Source organism: Tupaia chinensis, unplaced genomic scaffold (genome assembly GCF_000334495.1).
Source record: "Tupaia chinensis unplaced genomic scaffold, TupChi_1.0 Scaffold000478_3, whole genome shotgun sequence".
NCBI lineage: Eukaryota > Metazoa > Chordata > Mammalia > Scandentia > Tupaiidae > Tupaia > Tupaia belangeri.
Window position 1 is genome coordinate 6,295,641 of NW_006159990.1, and position 13,420 is coordinate 6,309,060.

The 13,420-nt window shown below is 34.4% G+C and overlaps 1 pseudogene; it reads left to right on the plus strand.

Annotated features, from left to right (window-relative positions):
• Positions 1-13,420, plus strand: part of LOC102491071 (hsc70-interacting protein-like) — a 123,300-nt pseudogene that overhangs the window by 6,179 nt on the left and 103,701 nt on the right.

Here is a 13,420-nt window from a genome sequence, read left to right on the forward strand (position 1 = left end):
ATCGCACCCCCAGGGGGATGGCCACGCCGCAATCCCTTCTCCTCCATTCTCCTCTTGGGATCTTGGGCACGCACGCACACGCGCCCGGCGTGAGTTCTAAGCCACCAGGTCTGTGACGCGAACCGCGGTTGACTACGTGGGAGTCCAGCAACATAGCCGTTATGCTAACTGCTGGTCCCCTGAATACAATTTTAACTGTTCTGTATTGGCCTGTCAGATTAATGGTATTACTAAATTTACAAAACCTCACTCTTGTAGTTTTTGAGACACCTCTCTTGTTTGTATCTCCCTCTATTGTCATTGTTATTGACATGTTTTATCTTTCCCCTCAGCTGGACACACCAACGGTTTGTCTTTTTCATTTGTTCTTAATGTTCCTAGGACATTTGTCAAATAGTGTTTCTTGAATGAACTGTCAGACAAAACCCTGGCTCCAGTAAAATTTACATTCTATAAGTTATATGCCCATAAGTCAACAAAATCAAAGTTAATGTGCTGAGGGGCCATGGCACAGAGGAATTATCTCGCAAGCACTGGTTGTGACACTTTGCAGCTGAGGTAATCCAGTTTGTATTTCAGATAAAAGACCAAGAAACCTCTAAAGGACTTTTCTAACCCTATTCTTTCTACAACACTTTATCTACATAAGATAACCTTGAAGAAAGTGACTGCAAAGAGAAATAAAATAGGATGACTGTGCTCCTAATAATGTGTTCTCCTTGGGCATCAAGGACAGTCCCTAATCTCTTTGATAGTGGCAACAAATACCCAAGTGAGAAAGTTCTTTGGTCAGTTTAATTATGTGCCAAGAAAATGATTTCGATTGTCTACATAAATCTATCAGAACTTAAGAATCATAGAGGAAAACTTTAAATGACCAATATTCTAATGTATTTTTTACATGCTTTCATTAAAAATGTATGTCCTTGGGGACAGTAGGTGGTGTAATGGCTGAGGTACTGGATTCCCCAAGGCTAGCTGTGGTTTGAACCCTGGACCCGGTGGCTTGAAAATCATGCCAGGTGTGTGTGTGTGTGCATGCCCAAGGTCCTGAGAGGAGAATAGAGGAGAAGGGATTGCAGTATGGTCATCTCCCCTGGGAGGTGATTTCTCATTTACTCTCTCTCTGTCTCTCTCAGGGGAGCACACAGGCAATATGGCTAAAAAGAAAAAAAAATTTGGCCAGTTTTATTTGTATTCTGACTGCAGTTCTACACATTGAAATTTTTTTGAATATGTGTAATAGCTTCAAATATCAATTCTATGTCTAAATTTTTCATATATGTCTTATGGAATAGGCAATCTGCGAAAACAAAATTGTGTAATAAAATGAATGAACTCTAATTCATGTACTTGTTTTACCATCCAATAACCTACATTAAAATCGTTTAGGTTGTTTTAAATGCTTCCATTGCTCATGTACGTTTTCTTACAGTGCAATGTATGTTGTGCTGACTGACTGTGAGCCTGGGAAGTAAGAGCACATTCAGATACTGTTTATTGAACAAGGGATATCTTGCTGTGCAGGTATTTTGGTAATTGTGAAATGCTGGGAAACCTCTCCTTGCAGCGGTGCTCAGATTCACACTTCCCACTGTGCAGTGTGGTGCACAGCTCAGCGCTCGCACACTGAGCTGTGATGTGAAACATGTGGGACTGGTGTCAGAGCAGTGGCCCTGCAGAAAGGTGTTTTTCCATCAGCACTACCATCACTTTCCTCCCTTGACAACCCTCCCCTTCACTCTCTTCTCGAAAGTCTACTTTACAATGTAGACCTTCCTACATTTTTAATTTTCTTATTGAAATGAGTATGAACATTTTGAGTTTGCATTCTATACCTTTATACATAACTCTCTCTCTCTCTCTCTCTCTCTCTCTCTCTATATATATATATATATATATATATGTGTGTGTGTGTGTGTGTGTGTGTGTGTGTATATATACATATATATATATAACTTTATTTATAGAATCATAAATATATCTAAAAAAAGAAATGTCTACATCTCATTTTGGTATTAAATATACTTTCCTTTTGCTTTCACCTTTTATTTATGGCAATTAGGGAGGGTACAAATTTGATTCCAGAGGTTCTATATAGAGCTCTCTTTGAAAGAATATTTTATACATTTCCAGTTCACCATTATTCACATTACTTAATGTATAGACTAACCAATTTTTTTATACCTCAGATTCAATATTTCTAAGTGTGTCTACATAGTTCATCTTATTTGCCCTGGGCGTTTTTGGCAATGTGGCAGAATAAGGCAGATGGCTGGGACCGTCTGTGTCCTGGTGGGCTGAGTGGTCAGAGAGATATTTGATTCTCAATTCTGTCACACATACCCTCTGTGAGCAATAGGACAAGTCATATAATTTCTCTGCTCAACAAGTTCTATCTAAAATATGGCAGTAATCATGTGTAGTTTTCAAGTCTGTTATACTAAGTAACTTAAAAAGCATATAAAAATCTCTAGTCTTATACCTAATGGGCACCAGGTACACCTTAAATGTTAATTTGCTCTACCCGTATTTCTGTTCTTCTATAACCATTTCAAAGCACTTAGAGACTTAACAGATTCCCTAAAATAAAATACATACAAACAGAGAAAATCAATTTCTAGAAACAGAATATTCTTTGTCATAGTTTTCTTCTACCTACCTTCAATACTCACAGTAACATTAGAGTATGTATTTCCATTTAAGAACATAATGAGGTAGAATTATGAATGAATGAAAGTCAAATTTCTGTCCAGTCTCTCTTTCTGAATTTCCTATTTTATCCTTTTGCACCAAATGTTAAATTTTTAAAACTGTGATTATTTCCTCTACCTCATGTTCTCCCTTCAGGCAGAAATCGAAATTATTCCTCGAGAGATACTACAAAGTGTCTAGCTATTGGCTCCTTTGCTTTTGTGTTAATCTCAAATATTCTTCTGCTTACATCTAAATAGGAGATACTAGAAGAAAAGATTATTTTACTGAATGAGTTAGAGACTTTAGTGCATCTTACCAAAACAAACAAACAAAAGCAGAATAAATTTTCTCCTGTGGATTATTAAGAAAAGAATAGGTACAATAAATTAAGAAGTGAGGATCTGAGTCTCCTTGAGATTTGGGTAAAGTCACTGCCTAGAAAGTTCTAGAAGGTTTTCCATAGCTTTATGGAAGACATTCTTGGTTGCCTACTTAACAGTCATCTGTCCAACAGGATGTTGGGTGTGTTTATATCAGGTTGTCAGGAAAGTCATGATGTGTTTTCCTGTGCAAAAATGTGTCATGACTTTCCCAACAACCCAATATATCTGATCATCCTATGTTCATTGAAGGCTATAGCTTCCCCGCTGATAGCAAGTTGGAGAGTAAACCATACTTACACTAAGTGAATCCATTCATCTTGGTGATGAGTGATGTGGGAATGAAAGAGATACAATTCTGATTGATGAGAAAATGAAAGAGGTCCTGTTGGGGTGGGAGTAGTGATTCTCAGGAAGTCTTTTTGCTCCAAGGGAAAAAAAATGCATGAAGGATGAATTCACAATCTGCCTTTCAATTGTTTGGGGATTATTATCTGTGGACTCTTCATGAGTAGGAGGGGACAAACCCAAGAACAAATGTAAACAGGCTGAATATGATAGAATAAAGAGGTAGAAGAAAACCTGGGTCTTCACCACTATTATTTGGTTTCAGAATTAACTAACCTTGAAAACTCACTTCAAGATCTATTACTATGTGAAGGTGTGTGTGATATTATAGCTAACTAAAACTGTTACCTGAAGTTGAAATCATCTTAACTAATGATTTCATCAGTTCCATACATGATACAAATGTTATACATTATATGGCTATCGCCAGCTTAAAAAGGAATTGGGAAAGGGTCTATGCTCTATTGTCTGCATTTGTAAAGGATTGACAGCCAGCTCTGGGGAGTTTTGAGTTACCTTCCAGCAAATGGTAAAGGTTTATGTAATAGCCAATTACTGATTGAAATCCCAGACTATTAATTATATACCAGGGAGGACATCCACTTACTGATTGATTACATTCTAGTCTGAAAACTGTTCTCACCTCTTTCCTTTTGGGACTTTACCACTATATTATTATTACTACACCTGCATTTTTGTTGTCCCTTGCACAAATATTCCATGATGCCCTCATAATTTTTAATCATTCTGTGATTATGAGAACATGCTGGATAATTTCCAAGGCCAGAGAAGAATTGGTTGTTTCCTTTAGCCTTTTCTTGCTTAGTGTGTAAAGAAAGGCATGAGAGTTAACGCTGGGCTATCCTACAGGGTCCCTATCAAGCACTACTTGAAAGAACTGAGAAATTCATTTATTATGCACGGAACTAACCATTAACAAACAACTGTTCAATATGGGATTAGGGAGTGAGAAAATTAAAATTCATATGGTAATAAGTCAAGATCAACCTCAATTTATATTTACTGACAGTATATGGGAAATATGGAAAGTAAAACACAGTGATAGTAATGATTCTTCTTGTAACAAACTCTCTGCAACTGACAGGTATACAGAGAATAAAGGTAGCAGTGTATTTTTCATTAGAAGTCGATAGACTCTGCGAAACTGTCAAATGTTAACTAGCTTACCTTCTGCTCTTTGCAAAAAGGTTAATGGATACAGCACATTTTCCAATGTGACTCTGAAAAACAAAGAATTACAAATGGTATGTGGTGGTATTTGTTTCTCTTCTTTTGTTAACAGTACCCTATGTGAAATCTAGAGGTTGACTGCTACATCAAAGATCTCAGCTATGAAAAAATTGTTAGTGACCAGTCCATGTTTACGAGTCTGGCCAAAGGAGTGGAAAGTGATGGTATTAAGCTGTATTGGTAGAGCTGTAAATGAATCACTGGTCATTAGAGTGTGCTATTTAAGTTGAACCTTCATTCGGGGATCAAACTTTCACGCTTAATCCTTGGTAAGAACATACTCTATTTACCACTTGTCTTATTTATTTCAAAATATTTGTATTGGTACCTATTATAAAAATATATTACTTGTGCCAAAAGTATAGCTAACATATATGTACATATCAAAATAATCAAATGTATGAGCAGCTTCTACTCTCTCCTGGTAATAAAGAAAACATTAGCAAGGATATCCCCCTCTTCTGCCCTGAAAATATCCATTGAACTACATTTCAGATTGATCATTCTCTTGATTTTCTGCATGGTTTTACCCAATGGTTATATACAATATTCCTAAACATGACAAGTATTAGTCTTTCATGTTTTGGATTTTTTTTTTTTTTCACGGAATCACAAGGTGTATACTCTCGTCTGCCTTGCTTTATTCACTCAGCATTCTGCTTTGGAGATTCATTCAGAGAGATGGTTCATTCAGTAATCTTGTCCCTAGAAATGTATTTTTACACACTCTGCTTTCAGCATCCTTATGTATGTTTCCTTGAGCACATGGGAGATTCACTAGGGTGTATATCTCGGAAAGAAACTACTGAATTACAGCAGTTGTACGAATTTATTTTCTCAACAACAAGAAATGAAAGCTTTTGAACTGTTTTCACTCTTAAAAATTGGCCAGTCTGGTGGATTTAAAGTGTTTCATATTGTAATTTTTATTTTCATTTAAATAAGAACTCATGAGTTAAGTACATTTTTAAAAATCTTTTTTATTTACCGGCTTTCTTTTTTAATAGCTATATTCCTAATGGGATTTTTCTTGTCTTTATATTATTTGGGGGTTGTTCTTTCTTTATCCTGGACACTAACACACCGTTGGTTAACTGCATGGGAAATGACTACTCTGTGGTCATGATTTCTGCTCTATTTTTATGATGCACGTTGATAAAACAGAAGTTCTTTTTTTTTTTATTGTTAAGAGAATTTTTTTGCTATAGGGTTCATGTGCTTGCCAGAGAGTCAGAAAGAGACAGAGAGAAAGTGAGAAATCACCCTCCAGGGGGGTTGGCCATACTGCAATCTCTTCTCCTTCATTCTCCTCTCAAGATTTGAGCATGCAAGCCACATGCCCAGCGTGTGTTTTAAATCACAGGGCCTGGGTCCTAAACTGTGATCAACTATGTGGGAACCCAGTGATATAACCATTATGCCACTTGCTGGACCCTGAAATGTAAATTTCAACATAAAATTCTGTACATTTATACATAAATAATTCCCTTTTTATCATTTTCTGAAAATATATTTTTCCTCACTAAACTCTACCACATTCATGATAGATCAACTTTTGCATTTATCTATGTCTCTCTTAGTTTCCTTACCTGTTCCATTGGTCTGTTTTTCTATTAATGCCTCAGTAGCATTCTGATCTAAACATTATTTTCTAGTGTGTGTTTTGATAGAAAAATACCTGCCAAACTTCTTCTTCTTCAGAAATGTTAAATATTCTTAGTATTTTTTGATAGATTTCAAATATACATTTACAAACCCCATGAGAAAATCTATTGCAGTTTTGATAGGAATTAAATTGAATTTAGAGATTAGACATTTAAAACTTACCTATATTAGATCTTCCTATGCATAAGTGTGATGTCTTTCTCCATGTATTTAAATTTTCCTTATTTTTAATTATTTTTTTCAAAATATGATTTCTAATATTCTGTTAGTTTTACTTCATTTCTAAAATATTTTTTCTTGTATATTTTATTGTCCCAGTGGACAACCTTGCTAAAAGATATTATTAGTTCTAATAATTTTAGATTCCAGACCAGGAAATAGAATTTCTTTTCAGTAACAAGTCAAATAATAAACATTTTAGACTTTGTTGGCCATATGGTCTCTGTGGTTATTTATTCAACTGTGCCATTGTACCATGAAAACGATTCTAGACAATACATAAATGAGCAAAGCTTGGCTATATTCCAGTAAAATTTCATTTACAAAAACAGTTGGTGAGCTACTTTTGGCCTGTTGGCCATTGTTTGTTGATTCCTGTTCTAGACTACCATATCAACTGCCATTAACACTTCTTCTTTTTAAATTCTTATTCCTTCATTTATATTTCCTAGCTGTACTAGCCAAGAAGTAAAGGATATATATGTGTGTGTGTATATATATATATATACACACACACATATATATATATCCTTTTTTTGGAGAGATTTTCTTACTATATGGCATGTGCGCTCATCAAAGAAACAGAAATGGAAAGTGAGAAAACAGCTACACAATCCCTTCTCCTCTGTTTTCCTCTTGTGATTTTGGTCACACACACACGTATCCAGAATGAATTTCAAGCTGCCAGATCTGAGATTCAAACCATGGTTGGTCATGTGGGAGTCCAGAACCTTAACCACTATACCACCTGCTGGCCCCAAAGAATAAGCTTTAATAGAAGTCTTGAGACTGGACTTTTAAGACTTGTTCTTATAATTAAAGAGTGAGTTCCTTTTATTTTTTTTATTCCAACTTTGTATATCCCTATAGCACACAGTATGGTTTCTCTATATACGCACATAGTACATGACAGTCTAATCAATGATATTTTACCATATATGTCTTTTTTTTTTAAAGAGGTTTTTGCTATAGGGTGCATGTGCTCGCCAGGAAGACAGAGAGAGACCAAGAGACAGAAAGGGAGAAATCACCCCCTAGGGGGGTTGGCCACGCCACAATCCCTTCCCCTCCATTCTCCTCTCGGGATCTTGGGCACACATGCACACATGCCCGGCATGTGTGATTTTATCTTTTAAAAACATTGTTTCACTTATTCTCCATTTGTTCTTTAATTTTGTCAACTACTGGGCTGTCAGAAAAGTCATGACACATTTTTGCATAGAAAAACAGAAACAATATGTCATCTTCTCTCTGACAACTCAATACTTTTGTAAGCACACTTGGCTACTCTTACTATCCTTGTTTAGTTTCAACGGAGGAAAAACATAAACAAACAAAAAAGCTACATTAAATGAATAGATATATATTTACTTCCTCTTTCTTATTCTCTGGAAGATTTTGTATACTATAAAATTAACTCTGATTTTTACTTCCCTTCCATTAAACCATTCATGCTTCTTATCATCTCTGTGGACTGATTTTTTTTTTCTTTTTCTTTTTTTTTAATTAATTAATTTATTTATTAATTTATTTTTTAATGTGGGATTTTTTTTTTATGGGATGTGTGGACTGATTCTTAACTAGGAATTCTTTTTCTTTTTTTCTCAAATTTATAGATATCCTACTTCTTGATTCAGCTTTCATAATCTGCATTTTTCTAGAAATGTGTTTGTTTAAACTTTTAAATGTGGTATTGGCATAGCATTCTTCAACTGTTTTTTTGAAAGAGTCTTTCTATAGGGTGTATGTACTTACCAGAGAGACAGTGAGAGATAGAGAGACAGAAAACGAGAAAGTACACCCCCAGGATGATGGCTATGCTGCAATCCCTTCTCCTCTTGGGATTTTGGGTACCCACATTCACATGTCCAGTATGGGTTTCAAGCCTCTGCGTCTAGGACTTGAACCAAGTTCAGCCACATGAAAGTACAATACCCTAACTACTATGCAACCTGCTGGGCCCTTTTTTGATTATCCTTTAAAATTTGAGCAAATTTATAATTATATGTCTGTTTTCATTCTTAATGTTATGTAAAGCCTTTTCCTTATGACTACTTTTTATATATTTTTCTCTTAGTTGTTTTCAGTTTCACCACAATATGTGTAAAATAAGATTTCTGGTCATTTATTTTGTTTGGGTTCCATTGGATTTTTGAGAGCTGGGAATGAATGATTTCTTCAGTTCTGAAAAACTGTTTCATTTTCAAGTGGCACTTAGTATTCCATTTTTATAACCCTTCCCTTTAATCTCTTTCAGGAAGTCATAGTAGAATGCCTGATCTTTATTTTTCCTAATTCTTAATCTTCCCTTAATATTTTGCACCTCATTTTTTTTTCCCTCCTTGACACAATCTTTGTCAATGCTTTAGAACTATCTCACAGTTCACTATTGTCCACTCAGTGGTAATTTATTTTATGCTTAGCTAGTTTGTTGAGCTTCTAATTTCAATTATATTTTACGTTACTCTGAGGAGGTTTCACATAGCTCTTTTTTTGTCTGCCCAGACATGATTTTTAGTTTCTTGTTACTTCATTTTCTTTAATTTCTTTGAATATACTAACCAGATATATTTTGTAACTATTATCTAATTTTTCTAAATTAATTCAAAAGTTGTTTCTGGGTATCTTACTTAAAATAGCTTCTTTTCTTGTTTATATTTTGGTATTTCATTGAAGCAGGTATTACTGCTATTACTAATATTTTTTAATTTCCTCCCTTGAGATAGGGTTATTTTCTTAGATTGCCCTTTCATTGAGTGTGTATCGTTTCACAGATCCTGGCTTAGTACAGGCACTAAGCTGTGTCTTACTTCTCCTTACACATAGATATATAGAGAGAGAATGCTGTAGACCACATGACATAGGCAGATGACCTAGGCAGGTCCCACAGCTCAGATATCAGGACAAATAATTTCTGAACCTAAGAATTTCCCTCATTGTCTATTAACAATAGTCTGAGTATTCATTTAAATGTTTACTTAAAACCAGGATTCTTAAATGATATGAATATATAGTCCTTAGTATTACTAAAGCAAAAATTAGGCAAATATATGAAAACATAGTATATACCATACATTCTCAGACTGAAACAATCATGTTTCTTTCTATAGTTAAAATTTTAATGAGTTGATTACTTATCAATTTACCATGTAAAGCTTTTTTATAAACAATTATTTCATTTAACTTTATTTATTATTATTATCATTATTACTTTCCAGTTTGATCAGAGAGAGAGAGAGAAGAAGTGAGAAAGCAAACCACCAGGTCCGAGACTTGAACCGTGGTCAGCCATGTGAGAGTCCAGCGCCCTCAACCACCATGCCACTTGCCAGCCCCCAACCATGTAAAGCTTTAACTAGGTGGTGCACAATTATTTCTGTCAATCTCTTCAAGTTCTAGGAGGTCAGTCATAGAGACACTCAGAGGCTAGAGCCTCCGGCACACTGGTATTTAAGGCAGTGCCAGCCACACAGCACCTCCTTGAGAAAGGTTTTCTGAATGAATGAATTTACATGTTGTATATGAATAAATAAGCAATGCATTTTCAAATGTCTTCCCCAATACCACTTCCTCTGTTTATTTCTAATCGGTATCTAGTCTATTTTCATCTTTTCAAATCTGCACTTATTTACTTCGAAGTAAATACTTTACTTTTTATCCTATCAATAATTTAAAAATGTAATTGCAGAAATATTTTAAAATTATCTTTACATACCTTACCAGCTTTATTGACCCTGAAAATGTCTTAACTGATTAAGCTTTTTTTAGCTATTGTATTCCCCTCTTCGTAGTCTGACTCCTCTAATATTGGTTGGGGGGTATTCAATATGCATTTCATCTTGCTGAGTGTTTAGACAATATTCTTTTTTCTAATCTTTCACATTGCTTTTATGCATTGATACAGTAAGTAATACTGAAATACTGAAATTCTGTGAACAGATTTCTGTTTTATGACTATTTTGTATGACATTGGGAATACATTTCCAATCCTCTATTACAAATATCCATCTAAAATTAATATTTGGGTTTAAAAGTACTTGTTTAAGTATGATTATCATAAGATATTAAATAATCCAATTCATTATTTTGTGTAATGTGTGTGACTCTATCTGCAACAGCTTTGGTGAAATTAGTACCCATGTCCTAGAAAACACAAACTTATTTCAAATCGTGTGTGTTAGGAGTAGAGAGAATTCTAAATTTTATATTAGATTCAACTTCACAAGATGCCTAAAAGTTCAATGTAAAAACATATTTAAAACTCTGCCCTGATCTTTTTCAGTAAAAATGCATTTGTATGCAAATTATACTGTACAGTGTACACCTGAAAGTGTATTGCTCTGCATTTTTCCTAAGCCCCAGCAAAATAGTTAAAGGACGTCTGAAGGATGTTTGATTTGAAAACGCTTTTGAATAAGAATGTAAAATAAATTTTAAAACAATTTCTTCAGACTTGCCACAAGATTGGTATGGAGTATAAAACTGACTCAATATTCAAAAGGCATTGCTTTCACTGACCTTACCAGTGCAAAGGATGGCCCATGGCCTAATTAGTTCTACATGCACAAGGCTATGTCCACTGTTACATTGTTACCAACATTTTTCATAAAGTAGTGCTTTTCTACCAGGTCAGTAATGGAAAGACCAGAGGTAAACAGAAGGGTGGAAGCCTGGAAAGATCACTCACCTAAACTGCATGGTTTAACTCTTTTTTTGGTCCTCCGCTAGGGACATACTTTTGCATGGCCTTTTCATTGCCTCAGTAACTTGATTCCTTTACTCTTAAGTGTACAAAAATTATTTAAAGTTGATAAAATGAATTTTAAATAGTATAATCTAAACAGTTGAAGCTACCTTTTGAATAAAATAGTCATCTAAATTAAATTTAGGGGCAAGTCCTGTCTCTACACTACACTTAATGAAGACATGGCTAAATTCACTTGCATTATTCATTCTAATCTCTAGAGACTAGAAGGAGAGAAATGCTGAAATAGTTCAAGTTCTCCTTAAATAAAATGTAACACAATGGTAAAACCATGAAGGCTAAGTTGCCTGTGGTGCGCTGACTAATCTATATCTGGATAGAAATTAATACCAATATTATGTTTAAAAATCACTACTAACATATATTCCTATTAAAATTACTTATGTAAATTTTATGTGATTTTTTGTATTAATGAGCAAAACATATGTGTAGTCGTAGATATCATCAAATATCGATTTTAAATCTGCTACTTGCCCAAGTTTAGTTGAAAATAGAAGTGAATAAAGTAATGAAAAAATAAAAAAATTATTAATATATTGTCATCCTCTGAACCATAAATTGGGAGAAATAGAACTTTTTTATTGTTTACTTAATTGGAGACACTCATCGAGAACTTAAAATAAACAAGTGTGCCTGTTTTAACTTGAATATTTAGGACACCCTCATACTACATTTTTAAAGATATCACATAAAGTTAACAGTAATTTTGAATTAAAAATACATTTTAAAACATAAAAATTCTATTACTACTCTGAGACACCTTTAGATAGTGTCATAATTTTCAATTTCCAGCCAATTATATACTCTCATACATCTTTCTGGTGTATTGTAGGGGAATAAGACAGCAGGGAAAAAAAGCAGAATGAATTGCCACAATGTAGAATAGTCTTTTATTTTCCCTGTAATTCAGAATATATATTTTTATCTGAAATCCATGCTTGTTCTAAATATTTTCATGCTACGTCAAAACGTCAAAGTTTATTCCTCAGAATTGTGGTGTGTCCAAAAATGAAGTTCCTCAAGAACAGTTTTCTGATGGCAAGGAAAAACTTTTTTTTTTTCAGTTTAATTTAAATGGAAAAAATGACTTTGGATAGGGAATTTTTACTTAATCTAAATTTGATCTCTACTGAGATACCCACCGTTACTGTGATGTAAAATGTATGACGTACAATGAGATAGTGCGTCGCCTACAGACCTATTTCATTTTAGGGCCATACACTGAGAAAACCACACACAGGGAGACAGTTAAAGGCATGGAGCTTATGGTGTGGACTTGCATATGGCTGACTGCTGTCCAAGCTGCAGACCTGGTGGTTGCTTTCTCACTTTCCCTCTCTCTTTCTCTCTGTCTGTCTCTGGTGAATGTGCATGCCCTGTAGCAAGTTAAAAAACAATAATGTTGATAAATAACATTAAGTAAATAATAATTAAAAAAGAAAACCATGCCAAATAGATAAAAAGACATGTAATGTGTTCTCCACAGTATCCACACTCACACATACCACATTTCACGAAGACATCCCCTTTCTTCCCACCTAATATTTATTTCTTATTCTCTTTGCACACTCTATGGAAAGAATCCACTAGATTTTCTTTCCAATTTGAATGTATGTTTTTAATATCAAGGATCTTTTTCTCATTCAACTTGGTATTTCTACTCCTAGATATTCTACATACTTCAAATAAATGGGTGCTTAGTAAGATATTTACTTATGAGGATATATGAGAGAGAGAAGAGGGGAAAAGCTGAGAAGAAAGTATAAACTATACAAACCATGTTGGAAGCCTTTATCTAGAGAGAGATATACGTAAGATACATTCCAAACCAATGTTCTTTGTAAATTAAAATTTCTCCACGTCCATTTGTGAAACAGTGCAAGAAGGGACTGTAATCATGAAAGAAGTTTAGATCTATGTGGCTCTGAAAAAAAGTAAGTACATAGTTTATTCAGAACAAACTCTGTCATTGGCTTTTAAAGAAAGTAAGGCTTAGTAATTACCAAATATCTTTTTTTTTCTTTTTTCTTTTTTTTTTTTTGGAGAGGTTTTTGTTATAGGGCACGTGCGCTCACAAGACAGAGAGAGACAGAGA